General features: G+C 38.6%; 1 long non-coding RNA gene across 1 annotated transcript in view; it reads right to left on the reverse strand.

Moving 5' to 3' along the window:
• Positions 1 to 12,961: 12,961 nt before the first annotated feature.
• The window catches only part of LOC127054430 (uncharacterized), a 44,595-nt gene continuing 43,685 nt past the window's right edge, over positions 12,962 to 13,871 (reverse strand). The window contains exon 3 of the long non-coding RNA XR_007775255.1: positions 12,962 to 13,402. This is a non-coding gene — a long non-coding RNA (uncharacterized LOC127054430). The remainder of the gene's footprint in view (positions 13,403 to 13,871) is intronic.

The following is a 13,871-nucleotide window of genomic DNA, read 5'->3' on the forward strand; positions in this document are numbered from 1 at the left end:
TTGGACTAGACGACCTCCAGAGGTCTCTTCCAACCCTAATCTTCTATGATTCTTGCAAGTATTCTAGTCCTCCAGTTTCTCTCCAAGTTAGCAATGCCAAGAAAACACCTTCCTGGCTGGATCTGGATGAAACCATGACATGCAGAGGCATCATGCAACATTTTAAACTTACTAAAACAAAAAAAAATTCCTGTTTGGTCCAATCTGGAGAGAAGTATCAAAATACTTTACACGTTCCTTTTATTTGTTTTTAAAAACCACAACAAATGTTCCAAGGAGTACATCATGGAATAGCCATACTGCAGAGTTTGGAACCTTTACTGTAAAACACTGTTGTACTTTTTAAAAATAAGGAATAATACAAATCACATGTTATCCTAATGTGCATTGCCATTGTGTGCACTGACTGCACAGCGTTGGGTGATGAGTAGTCTTAAATCTAATGAATGGACTACAGGGACCTGAGGGATTTCTGCTGTGCGAGATAATGGCAGAGCCAAAATGCATCTCATTTTGCACATAGCTTCATGAAAACCAATGTCTACACTGCATATTGTTCTGGTACTAGATAGTAAACAGAGAAGGCTGTTTCTATTAGACAAGGTGTTTGACACAGCACTAGCCCACTCCAAATAGCATTGATTAACAATCCTTTTTACTGAAAACCACCAAGCGTGAAAGGATATTCCAAGAGTTTTAATACCTGAAAAAGAGGCATAAAATACAAGATTTGCAGCACAATAGTTATATTTCTGCTAGTATCTCCAAAACCAGAATATTGAAATCCAATTAAAAAAACGCATTTTCTTCTTCTATGCCAAATGATATCAGGAGATAATGGAATATTCCTCTTGGGACCCAAAGGAATTACAGAAGGGACATGTGAAAAGAGGTTATGCGCTGTTCTTTACAGTAAAGGCAACCAGGACTTGACCCAAAAAGTGTCATAATCGTAGCTTATGTCACATGTCAGATTACTGATTGTTATTGGAGACTCTATCCTGGACAGAATTTGAAACAAACCAAACAAAGGAAAAAAACCCACATACAGTGGATGGATGGGTATCCAGAAGAAATTACAACATGGATATTTGTTGTTTTTACAAGAGGTTGTTTGTTTTTTTTTAAATGGTATATGAAGCAAAACCAAGTTCTCAGGAACGTGCCTGCCCTTGTTCTGTGAGCAATGATAAACCCAAAGAATATTAAACTATCTTTAAAAAAAACACTACTAAAAACAAGATGAAAATTAATTAAACTATGAAAATTTTTCAAAAATGAATTTCAAAAGAGATAAGGGAAAGGAAAGGACAAAAAGTGGAGTACATAGAATGGAAACAGAGAACAAGGAAGTGAGGGGGATTTTTATATAATTTCTTTTGAGAAGTTCCTCTGCTTTCTTTTTCTTACAAATCTTTCCCTGACTGCCTCCTGCATCCAAGAATCCCAGCAATGTTCCTAAAATAGACGTTTTAGTTTAGCAAATATAAAGCTAGTGTTTAATATCTATTGTACCAAAGTTTTGAAGTTTCTTCAAAGTACAAAATTTGAAACCATTCACTCTTATTTAAAAGAATCATAGAATCATAGAATATTAGGGTTGGAAGGGACCTCAGGAGGTCATCTAGTCCAACCCCCTGCTCCAAGCAGGACCAATCCCCAGAGTTTTACCCCAGTTCCCTTAATGGCCCCCTCAGGGATTGAACTCACAACCCTGGGTTTAGTAGGCCAATGCTCAAACCCCTGAGCTATCCCTCCCCCCTACAATAACTGTGCAAATGCATTATGTTTTGGGCAACTGTTGCTTTCCCATTGCCAAAAACCTGATTACAGTTGGGTTAAATATTAATTCAGAAGGTTTTTCCATTAACAGTTCCCTGTTTGAGTTTGGAGACAAGCATTTTAGCAGTGTTTTTCACATTTGCAAAAGCTTTTGATTAATTTTTGCACAAAATATTTTCTGCTATCTTGATGTCTATTTTAGAGGGACCAGGAGGAAAGCATGCAGATGTCAACATAAGGCTACAAATCAGGAGCAAACCTATTACAAGTCCTGCCACGGATTCACATTGTAATACTTTGCACTTACAGTATGTCTCACTTCACAAATACTTGGTAGGTTTTAGAAGCCAGGCCTCCTGGTTTACCTGCCTTTACCAATGTACTAGGTAATAGTAGTACTGTACTTGGTATGCAAGTCACAACTTCTGTTTCCCATTTATAAAATGGAGATAATTCTTGCCTTCATACTGCATACTCTACAGGCATACCCATTTCATGGCCCCTTTAAATTTATAAAGATGGTTCTCAGTCTATTCACTTTAAAACCACCCAGAAACTGTAGCTAGTGTAGAATATGATAGTCTGTTTAGAGCAGGGATTCTCAAACTGAGGGTTGGGACCCCTCAGGGGGTCACAAGGTTCTTACATGGGAGGTCACGATCTGCCAGTCTCCACCCTGAACCCCACTTTGCCTCCAGCATTTATAATGGTGTTAAATACATTTAAAAAATGTTTTTAATTTAAGGGGAGGGGGAATGCACTCAGAGGCTTGCTCTGTGAAAGGGGTGACCAGTACAAAAGTTTGAGAACCACTGGTTTAGAGTATCTTGCTACTAGCACACTAAATCAGTACTTCATGATCCGCACTACTTGCCTGGGGATTTTTGAGTGAAGTTAAAGTTTTTGTTTTGACCTGTAAAGACCTAAAAGGCTTACAATCCAAATACCTGAGACATTGCCTCTTTCATAGCACCATACTACCAGCGTTAAGATCAGCGGAGGCATGCAAGCTCTGTTGACATAAGGAAGACAAAGCTGCTGGCAGGCTGTTATCTGTGAAAGTGTCCCAATTTTGGAATTTGCTCCTCCTCCCCCCCACCCTCAGTCTGATATGCTTCAGGGAATATTGCAAAGCTATTTTTCCCCAACAGGCATTTTGAAAAAGGGTGGAGATTGTTTGAGTGGGAGAGGGATCTGATGATTTAGGCAGGGCCTGCTCCTCTGGGGAAGAAGGGGGTAAAACAGGTCTCAGCCAAGGTCACTCCTCACCCTCCCCCACCTACAAGCTCTCTCAACTTTATAGATGAGACCTGACCTTTAGCAGCACTACGACCCTGACCTTTGCCACCATTAGCACTCCCTGCTGTCATGTGGCCTTGAGGAAAAACTGCATGGAGTAGTCAGCCAGAATTCAAGCTGGTGGTAAGAGCTGCAGACATGGCTTACCAGAATCCTTGGAATACTGATGTCAGAGCATTTTCTGTGGTTTTGCCTGGACATTCTCCCCGCTCTGTTGATTGGCTCTTTGCTCTGACCCACTCCCACCTCCTATCTAAGCCTCTCCATTTCAGCCTCATACCACACTGGTGTACCACATTTTCAGCCTCTCCTACCCTCCTCCTTTCTGCCCTGCCTGACCTCCCACCCCCTTCCATCAATGTGCCTTCACTTTCCATTTAGGCAATTCAGTTAATCTCCCCCCGCCCCCCAAAAAATGTCAAACTAATATGTTTGCTGCCATCATGGTGTTCACTTTTGCTTGTATGTTACATCCTTTTCCTCTATCTTGTATCTGTCTTGTGTATCTAAACTGAAAGCTCTTCAGGATACAGACTGACTATTACTGTCTTTGTACAGTGCCTAGCACAATGGGGCACTTATCGTGGCTGGTCCCTAGGCACTGATGTAATAAACATTATTAATCTGAGTTAAGCTGACTGACTCACTGGTTATCATAAACAGTACTGCGGAAAGTAGGATGCATTTTTAAATTGTCTCCAGGGTGCTTAAAAAATGTATGGATCGGTGTCTTATAAACTAATAAGTAACAGATGTAAATAGAAGGTCTTTAGGCTAAAATTTTCTAGATTGGGTACCTGAGTTTGGGTATTGAATTCCATATTTAAACACTTGAATTTCAGAGGTGCTGAGTGCTCTCATCTACCATTAACTGAAATAAAAAGTTTGGATGCTCAACAAAAATCAGCAAGTGAGGCCACTTAAATCTGTATTTAGACATCTGATAAAGCGCCTAACTTTTGGCCTAAAGTCTTTGTGATTCGATTCTTATTACTACTGCATTAAAATAATCTTTTCTTAGTGTAATAGAAAATGTTTTCGTTATAGCAGAAACTTTTGATCATATTCTGAGGTTTTGATATGAAAGAAATGTAAAGGGTAACTCGAACTTTTTGTTTTAGATCTAGCAAGACATAAGCCTTGCAGGAAAGACAGACAAAGCAAGCCTCTATTCACAGCTATTGCCTTGACCCCCACTGAAAACAAAATTCAATCTCCCATGCACAGCTTCTAGAATCATTAAAACAAGGCTTGAAACATCAGACGTTATTAGTAACTCATTATTATACAGTTATTACACTCAGAGTTACTTTATCCTAAGATTCCCCCCACCTCCAAATAAAAATGAAATGACATTTTTGCCAGCACTTTCTATGGCTAATTTAATTATGCTAATTATGCTAGAACCCACTTTAAAATATATTTTATTCTTTTACAGTTTATATGTTGGTAAAATACAGAGGAAAAAGTCTAAAACAGCTAGTTTGAAGAATTAATGACATGGTTAGGCAGTTGGAATTAAAGGCTACATTAGTTATTTCTATCTTCAGATACCACATAAAATATACCAAAAAAATTCCATGAAGGTGGTCCAAACAGTTAAGAGGATTAGTAATAGGATTGTGATTCAAACCAAACCCAGATTAGCAGTGACTCAATGTTGTCCCCATCTGGTGGTTTTTCGGTAGCCTATGCAGCAACTCAGTCCAAGTCCTCGAGTTAAGTGTCCACACCATAAAGACTTCCACTACATTTGATACTCATTAGGAACCTTGTAGGCATCCTCAGCAAAGAGACCACATTACAAAGTGGTCCCTTTAAGCTGAGGCATAAATCATGACGCAGTTTGTGGGAAACTTGTATTGTCATTGATTGTGCTCTATGGGCTTTACAGCATTTTCACCAGCACTAAATTAAACATTTTTTTAATAAAAAGAACTCATTATGTAAGCAAGCAAAGTGCTATATCCAAAACATGGAAGTAACTACAGAGAAACCTCAGTTAACCAGAAGTCTCTTGGCCAAAGGTGGGATATTTTCTGAAGTTCTGATTTCAGTGCAGTAAAGGCTTGATTCAAAGTCTACTGAAGTCAACTTGAATTTGAATCAGACCCAAAGCTCCTTCTGTACAAAGCTTTATGTACTCAGATGCTTACAGTGTAGTTCTACTCTGAAAACTGACCATGGTAAAAAGACATCCTCTGAACTCAACAGCTGTGAAACAGAAGATTTGTTTTGAAGACAGCTTTTGACTGAGCAACTGGGCAGTGACTGAGGAGATGAGACTGAATCTAATGTCCATTTGAATGCTATGTCGCTTCTCCCAGTTGCCATCTTGCTGTGTGCCTAATGTTGCCATTTTTATTACATTTCTTTATGTATATATAGAAATACCACATTTCATGTATGTTTCACAAATATATTACACACACACATATAAATGTGTATTTTTCACTCCATATTCTTTATGAAACTATGCTTATGATATGGATGATTTAACATACTTTATGCAAGATGGCTCATGTAAGATATCATTGGAAAGATTATGATTTTACTGAATGTGATTATCCAATTTGTATGCCTATATCATTTTGCTATCTGAAGTTAGGAATATTAGCTATGCATCTGTATTTCAAATGTGTTACTTTGGGTGTCACCCCAACCAGCCCTTCAGGTACAACAATGGAAAAGCCAGACAGGACTAATAGACCATTAGCAGAGACAATGGACTGTAAAAGAGCTTCGTCTTCCTGTGGATGCTCCAGACAGTCTACAAGCAATGGCTGCCACAGCCCTGCAGAGACATGGGTCTGAGTCACCTGGTACTGGACCCACCCCTTGGAATGCCAGTGTTCTTCCACCAGGAGACAAAGGGTTCCAGCCATACACAAGAGCTATACAAGGTGGGGAAGTGACATCATTGTGGTTCTCCTCTGGGTAGGGAGGCAGAGAGACACTGAAAAACACCTGGGGGCAAGAACTGAACTGAGAGGAGAAGGGTTGATTCCAGGCTGGGAGGGTATCCAGTTTGTGAGTGGAAATACTGGAAATCTCCAGCTGCAGGCCAGTGCAGCTGCCTTTAAAGACTTTTTGTAATCTACCTGTGACAATATTTAGGGTGAGAATTTACATTTTGTAGTATGTTTAAGTATATTGAGCTTAGCTTGCCTATTTCATTTTATTTGCTCAGTAATCTTCTTTGCTCTGTCTGTTACCTCTTATATTCACTTAAAATTCACCTTTTGTAGTTAATAAATGTATTTCTTGTTTATAATATAACCCTGGTTGTACAATTCACAATTGCAGGGGGGGAAGAAGTTGTGCATACCTTCCTCCACATTGAGGGAGGAGGCAGATTTCATAATATATTTTTGGGTCTGCACTCCAAGGGAGGTGGACACCTGAGTGCTGGGGGTAAGTCCTTTAAGCTGAGCCCTCACAGAACTGATCTCAGTGTCTGTTTCATTCTGCAGTATGGTGTGGCCCTGCCTGTGTGTGTGCTGGAGGCGGCTTAATAGAATTGCTTGGCTCAGGAAGACAGGGTACCCAGGCTGGCATAATAGATAGGCTCAGTGGTATCTCAGCACGTCAGGTGGCATCCTAAGAGGGGCAACCTGTCACAATGTGCATACAAGAAATGTAGTGCACTTTAAATACATTTTTATAATTGAAAATTCAAGACCCTTGTCCTAATTTAATTTTGTGAGTGTGAGGGGTTAGGGAGCTTTTTTATTTGTTTTTTTTCAGGTTGTTCTTTTTCCTGAAATAGTAAGTTATTCTTAAGAGGTCTGATCCAAAATTAACTGATATCAACAGAAATCCAGTCATTTCCAGTGGACTTGGGGCTCAAGCCTTAGATTCTACTCTTAAAGAGATACTAGCAAATTCCTTGTTGATTTGGCTATTCAAAGGACTACTGCCCTGTACCTAAGTGTGAGTGGTCACAGGGCAGTTCATTCTAGTAGCAGCAGATGGTGCCATGGACAAAGGAACCTAGGTGGCTCCATGTGGAGAAGTGTGTGACAGGCGGTTTCTTTTTGGGTACACAGGCTCTAGCATTTCTTTTAGGACGTTCAGACACTAGAAAGTGATCATGATACCTGAAGTCATTATTCAACCCATTAATCTCCCTTTGATTAACAAACACACACACAGAAGAGGAACCCATTCTTCAAAGTGGCCAACTCCACTCAAGTCACTGGGTCTACATTAGAGTTGAACTTGGCCCGATACCTGTAAACTAAAGTGCAAACTAAATGTTTTTGTGTATAGTCCTCTTTTCTCAAGTTATATGAAGGGGAGTAGTTTTATATTCCATTACTGACCTCTGACAGATCATGTGATCCAAGGTCCTAAGAAAACTAGGATCTGGAGTCCACAATGCTAAAGCAAAAGGACTTCATGCAGATATCATTCCTGTAAAGAGAAAAATCAATGGGGCATTCTCACCCAAAGTTGAAATAAAGATACTCGCATATCCTGGATTTTCTCACAATTAAGACTGCCATTTACCCCCAGGTTTAAGTCCTACAATAGATCAATCTTAAGAGTCTGCACTCCTCTTATAGGACCTTCAATTCCAATTGGCTTCAATTGCTCCTAAGGACATAATAATTCCCTCCAACTAATGTCAGCTATATTCCTCTTCATGGAAGAACGCCCTAACAGCCTGTTCAGAGAGGACAGATAATTAGGGTTTGATTTTTCTCCCATTTGGGTTAATAGGAGTTTTACCACTGACTTGAATGGGAGAAAGCTGGACCTTAGTCAACATGACCCTTCTTCCCTACAAAGCTCAGCACACCTTTGTTTTTCTTTTTGTGTGACTTATGTAATAATTGCTAATATAGTTTACAAAAAAGCAAATATCACTTTATTTGCAGTGTTGTTATAGCTCTGGATATGAGAGAGAAAAGGTAGGTGAGGGAATATCTTTTATGGGACCAACTTCTGTTGGTGGAAGATTCAAGCTTTACCTTCAAAAGCTCAATAGCTTATACCTTCTCCCAACAGAAGTTGGTCCCATAGAAGATACCTACCTTGTCTCTCTCTCATCACTTTTGAACAAATTAGTGTGTGTGGGGAGGAGGCCAGAAATCTACTAGTGATGCATTTTCCAGTTTAGAGGCTTCCAGGGGTTGTTTAATTTATGTTATTTTAGCTCTGTTTCAGCCTTTTTTCTGAATAAGGTGTTGGTATTTTCCAAATTTGTACAAGCTTTTCATTTTGGGTTAGCGTTTTCCATCTTTGGCTTCTGTGTACGTCTTCATCACAGAGTGCCATGAGGTTAAATTAATTGATGTTTGTGAAATATTTTGATATCCTTAAAAGGAAGCTGCTACAAAAGTGCAAAGCATTATTATTGTTTATTATGATGTGTCAGCTGGGCTTAGAAAACTATCCATATGGTTGTAGAAAATGACAAGTTTGTAAGAGCAAGAATGAATTACGTGTGTATATGTGTGTGCGCGCGCACGGTGGTTTAACACTACTGAACCCATATCTACTCTACTCACAACACAATCATTTGTATATTTTCTCCAAAACACCCTTAGTATATATTGGAAAAGGCAGTTGATACCGTGTATGTGAATATGTATATCCATTTCTGCTGAATTCCTGAAGGCAAGAAGAAGAGACTACACAGCATCTTTCTGCAACCTAGCATGCTAGGAAGGAAAAAAATCTGATTGAACAGCAGTTAGTCTGGTCTGCTTATTAAACACAGGCAACCTGCAATATCAGGAATTGCAATTTAAATCCAATCCTTTAAAAGAATTCTGATCTTAACAAGTATTGGGAGAAAGCGATGATTAGTGGTTTGACCTAGGTCTTGAGGGCTGGGGATGCTAGGTTCTATTTCCAGCTGTGTCACTGACTGAGTCAAATCCTGTCTGCCTTATTATGTCTGATTAAAATGGGATTACTCAAGTGAGTAAAGTGATTGGGGTTTGGATCCTTAGGCAACTCACTTAGGGGGCGAGCCATGCACCTAAATTCATTCAGTGACTAAGTTTTTGCCTCTCAGGCATGCATGCTGCAGCCTCGTTCTAGGCATCTGGTGCCCATCTCCCACCCAAGCCCCAGAGCAATTCACAAGTAGGGGAAGGTAAGTGTTCAGCAGATGCAGGGGAGAACACATTTTTGAGTTATTTTCACATGCAGCCTGATTTTGCTGAGCACTTATAACCTCAAATGAAATCAATGGGGAGAATAGGTGATTCCTTCTGAAAACTCAAGCTCCTGAGACCTTCATGCCTATCTTTACATATCTGTAAAATGGATATAACAACCTACCTCCTAGAACTGCCGTGAGCGTTATTTAGTTTAATTATTAAGTACTTTCAGGTCCTTGGGAGAAAAATACTATGCAAGAAGTAAAAAATTATGTTAACTATTTAATTTTTGTATTACAGTAGAACCCAGAGGCCCAATCAAGATCCAATTCCCAATTTACTAGATGTCATACAAACACAAAAGAAAGACATGGACCTGATCTAAAGACCGAATGTGGATGCCAGCCATTTGTCTAAGTTCTGTATTTAAATGCATAAACTACCACCACTGAAGTCAGTGAGTGCTGCATCAGCACATCCCACGGCAGAAGGCCTTTTGAAGTTATCAGAAAACTGGTAGCAAGTGGGGCTATTAAAAAACCCTGCTTGTCAATAAATGTTTGCAATTTTCAAGTTCCTGTCTTATCTAGTCCTGATAATTATTAGCTGAACCAGATTTAAAAAGCCATTATAAGGATCTATATATATTCTTTGAGGTTTTTGCCCACTGATTTATCTTTCTCAATTTCACTGCAAGATGGTCCCTGTAGGACTGAAGTGATTGCACACAGCTTCCGTGAACAGGATTTTAGAAGTATTTCAAGTTAGGCAGCAATAAAAGAAGACATTTGACCTTGAGAAAGCACTGTACTATAGTTTTGTTAGAGCACTCAGCAAGACTGCCTAGTTTCTTTGCTGCTAATTTCTCAAAGTAGTACATACTTCTAAATTTAGGCTTATGGAGTTATTGAACCTTCCCTGAAAAAGGTATCTGAAGTCCTGCCAACACCCAGAGCCTCTCGTTTGACTGTTAAAAGACTGATTTCCTTATTTAAATTGACCTTGTTCTATTTCACTGCAAATAGGTGAGTGTTTCCTCTCTGGACTGAAAAAAAATCAAAAAATAAAAGAAAGACTGAAGTCAACATGCCCTTTGCAAAACCATTAGAGGACAGGAGAAAATAGCAAATGAGTTTCAAATACCATGCTCACGCCCATGTTCCTTAGTCAAATAATAATCCCATTTAAAAAACAAAACACATTTTTTGCTTGACTGGTTAGACAAACAGGCTTATCTTCAAAAACTTCTCTTTTGTAGAATTTGAAAAAAAACCACAGTTTAAAAGTGTTCCTAAATGTAATTATGTAATCTGTTATGATCTCATGTACAAAAAATTTTTAACTAGTAACTAAAGCTGCACACATTTCACCAAACCTGATGGCCTTAGACTACAACCATCCCACAATGTATTTCTACAAAGTTGGAACCAAGTTTCACTTACCAACTGATACTAACCACCCTCCCTGAAGAAAGAAAAACATACTGACCTTAACATTGATAGCTTAGTGCTGTGTCCAAAGTAAAGTCTCAACAATTTGAAGTCCATCAGACAAACAGTTCCGGACACCCTACAACTATTCGTGTTTACTGGGACTTCAAAAGAGTAACTTGTTTTGTAACAAAGAAACAGAATGGAGATCTAACAATTTACTTTACTGGACTCTCAAAAGTGAGAACTAAAGCCCAGAATTATCTTGTATTTGATTACAGTCACATTCATGAAGTAACTGATATTTACATTAATGTGTCACTATGGGTCTTCAACATCAAATGACAGATATCTAAACTACTGCAGACTATTGCACTCATGTGAGTCCCACTGACTTCAACTTCAGAAGCAAGGCCTGAGAATGCATTTTGTATCAGCATTGCAAAATGTTTAATTAACGTTTATAGTGTGTTAGTTCAGCTTTCAAAAAAAGTCAGAACTTTGACTCTGATATGAACTTACACTTCCAGTCAAATCTTGCTTTCCTTGACTACAATGGAGCATTTCTTGTGGAGATACTACTACTAACCTCTTAGATAGCAAAGCATAATGTTTTTAATCCAATAAGGCAAGCAGGATTTGGCTAACTGTCCTGTAAATCAGTATTATGAGAGCAAACCTACTGGAAAGATCTAACGTATTTGTTGAGTTTACATCTATTTTTAGCAGTTTTGTCATCACAAGCTCTGTTCTTAGGAGGAGTTCTGAGAAACTGACTTACTACTCCCGTGAAGAAAACAGATGCTAATGCTTACGTTGATCATTTTCTACCTGTGGATCCTCGGTAAGTATGCAACCTTAACATTCTCTTAACTAGGGTGACCAGATAGCAACTGAAAAAATAAATAAATAAATAAATAGGGACAGGGTGGGGGGTAATAGGTGCCTATATAAGAAAAAGCCCCCAAAATCAGGACTGTCCCTATAAAAATCGAGACATCTGGTCACCCTATTCTTAACTTAGTTTTAGTCTGGTATCTATATAATACCATGATATTTCTGGAGTTGCTCCTTTGAGACAATGAGGTGGAACTCTCAAGAAAAATGATATTTTCGATTTCAAGCAATTCTGTGCCCCTGCAAAGCTCCATAAGGGCTATTACAGAAGTGGCATAGTGTAGGAAATCCTCAAGGCTGCTTTGCCTTGCAAAGATGGGCCCAACTGCTCCTAGCAGCACCTTAATAAAGGACACACAAGACACCTGTGCTGCTGCCTAAATCTGTCCTAGCATAAGCAAAAAGTGTGCAAATTTCTGCCAGATAACCTTGCCAATGCACATCAAGCTTGACCTGTAAGATTTCCAACAATTCCAATCCTGGTCCCCATCTCTCATCTAAAGTGTCTTCATTCTGGGCAGTGACTCCTGCTATCCTAATTATGGATCTCCTTACTAGTCATCTGAACTGTGTCAAACTGCAGCTTGGAAGTGAAGATCAAACTCACATTTACCTTTGATCCATATTTCTATGGACATATGCATTTATTCATTCTATAATTCAGGAAAAAATATTTGGTTACTATAGCAACCTCTTGTACTACTCTACAGATACCTAATTAAAAGTTCATTTATCCATATGAGAAATGAAGTTAATTAACTGTTTACATCAAATATTCTAATCAGATATGTTGCGATGGCAATAGTGTTTTAAAACGACAACTCATTCCTGTTTCAGACAATTTTGGATCACATGGCATTTATATCATACTTTCAGATTAGAATGCAGAGTTTCATGTTGAGCTCTTTGCTTAACTCACAATCAGATTTATTCAGTGTGTACCATTTGGAAACTGAAACACTACCAATACGTAGACATCAGATGCCTTCACATCCAGCGTAGTGCAGACTACCGGGATAGTCATTTCTTTTCCTTGTTTAGAGTCCTTTGAAAAACACTAGCAGCAAATAGGGCATATTATACAGAGATTGCAGCCGTAACTGTAAACCCTGGTCAAAAACAGTGTAATTAGGAAAAACTATCAGCCAATAGGATTGCTTTTAAGAATCTCAATAATTTTTCCTATGTGGTTTGTTGTTATAGTTATCTTTCTATTCCCAGTGCAGTCAATCAACTCAAGACCCAGACCCTTCCAAAACAGTGAGGGGAAAGTGCATCTAGTCTTCATTACCAGAACATAAGCATATTTAAACAGAATCAGTTTCCAGTCAAAAGATCATTTAATTGTAATGTTTAGTCAGATGTGGTGCCCCCATAATTAATTTTGCATCAACCCTTATATTAGTCTTTACAAGACGTAGCTTAATTAAGATCTACAGCACAAGTTCAGCAGAGTGATTACAAATTTTTATAAAAATGTAGAATATTAAACTATGGGTTCATCTGCTTAATTTCTGATTCTATATTCAACACACTTCATTGCTCATATTTGAGACGCGTTTTGGAGGAAGCATTTTTAATCCCTTGCAGACAGTGTATACAACCAGTGGCTACCCTGACGTCTGTTTTTCTCTTTGATCACATTCAAAATGTTATTTGTTACAAATGATAAAAGTTAAGTCAGTCTGATTTTTCCCAAATCTCTGAGTTATAGTACATAAATCCCACCAGTGTCCGATAGGCTTAAAACATCCATTAATGTCTTTCCATGTTGCCAATCAATATATTTTTAATCACACATTTTGCTTCAGACTCATATCCAGCACTTACATTTTTATTAATTTTGTTTCCATCTTGTCTGAACTGCACAGATATTACCTGCAAAGGGAAGCAGAAAGTACATTACTGCTAAAATCAGCCTTCTACCTTTCCATGTTATTATTCACCATAGTTATTTCCTATAATGTTTTTCTTTAATGGATAGGGGAAGCAGAAGGCTGCTATTGAAGGGGGAAAAAAAAGGTCAGTACATCAGATTTTTCCTAACTTTTGGTCTTCTCATTATGGTCTCTTCACGGGGGTGAAGTAAAAGCATTTGAACTTGATAGGAAGTGTTCTCAAAACAGTCTGTACTCCCTAAAAGGTATTACCATATATGGGGTTGTGAATAGAAGAGTTTGAAATGCCCCCCACCCCAAAGAACATCTCTTCCTCCCTTTACTTTCTTTTCCAACCTGAGTGAGTACAGTTCTGACAGAAAGCACAGCAAACCCTATTCCAGCATTTGCCTTCTCTCACCTTCTGTTCTTTCCTTTCCTATTCTGGAAGATGAGTTTGAAAGAGGAAG

The sequence above is a fragment of the Gopherus flavomarginatus genome, chromosome 6 (genome assembly GCF_025201925.1).
Source record: "Gopherus flavomarginatus isolate rGopFla2 chromosome 6, rGopFla2.mat.asm, whole genome shotgun sequence".
Taxonomy (NCBI): domain Eukaryota; kingdom Metazoa; phylum Chordata; order Testudines; family Testudinidae; genus Gopherus; species Gopherus flavomarginatus.